The sequence below is a fragment of the Mus pahari genome, unplaced genomic scaffold, assembly GCF_900095145.1.
Source record: "Mus pahari unplaced genomic scaffold, PAHARI_EIJ_v1.1 scaffold_10217_1, whole genome shotgun sequence".
NCBI classification, from domain to species: domain Eukaryota; kingdom Metazoa; phylum Chordata; class Mammalia; order Rodentia; family Muridae; genus Mus; species Mus pahari.
Genome location: NW_018393893.1, coordinates 20,197 through 21,223, shown reverse-complemented (window position 1 = coordinate 21,223; position 1,027 = coordinate 20,197).

Genomic DNA, 1,027 nt, shown 5'->3' with positions numbered 1-1,027 from the left:
GCTATTTCTAACTAAATTATCTGAAAACACCCTAACAATAAACTCAGAGCCATGGATTTGCTGTTTGGCCCATAATTCACAACTGCTCTTCCACAGATCCTGAGTTCAAATCCCAGCAAGCACATGTTGACACACAACCATCTGTAATGCAATCTGACGCCCTCTTCTGGTGTGTCTGAAGACAGGTATGGTTTACGAATACATAATGATTAAATAAAATCTTAAAGAAAAAAAGAAAAGGAAACTTGGGCTAATTAACTTAAATTTCTAGTGGATTCTTGCCCAACGTGTTGTTGTTGCTTTGCTACCTGCCTGTTTTGGGAAATATTTAAAAAAGTTGGGGTGACAAACTCCTGCAGTCTTATGTTAAGTAGGGTTCTTAGGGAAAATAGACTCTTGAAAAGTATGTACAAAGGAGATGGAAAGAAATGGGAGAGACCTGTGAAGTCAACAAAAACTATCATAAAATCGAAGAATTTTGACCCTGAGATAATACCAATCACATATGGTCATCTGGTGTTTTCTTTTTTTCTTTCTTTTTTTTTTTGTTTGTTTTTTGTTTTTTTGAGACAGAGTTTCTCTGTGTAGCCTTGGCTGTCCTGGAACAAACTTTGTAGACCAGGCTGGCCTTGAACTCAGAAATCCGCCTGCCTCTGCCTCCCAAGTGCTGGGATTAAAGGTGTGCACCACCACCGCCCAGTCATCTGGTGTTTTCTAAAATATCTACATGGATATGCAGAGGGAAAAAAAGTGGTACCAAGGACCAACCTAGGTCGAACAGGGGCTCTGAAAGAAGGAGTGTCTGGGAGCAGCAAAAAGAAGGACTTGAAGTCAAATTGTGAATTCAAGTTGACCAACTGTGTTCTGCTTGATACGGCTTTTCCAGTTTGCTTCTATGTTCTGCTTTCTCTCTGAAGAGCTCTCTCTGTCTATTTTCTACTTGCTTACTATTCTAAGAGATTCCTCTGTCCTTCCTCACCCAACTCTCTCTCTCTCTCTCTCTCTCTCTCTCTCTCTCTCTCTCTCT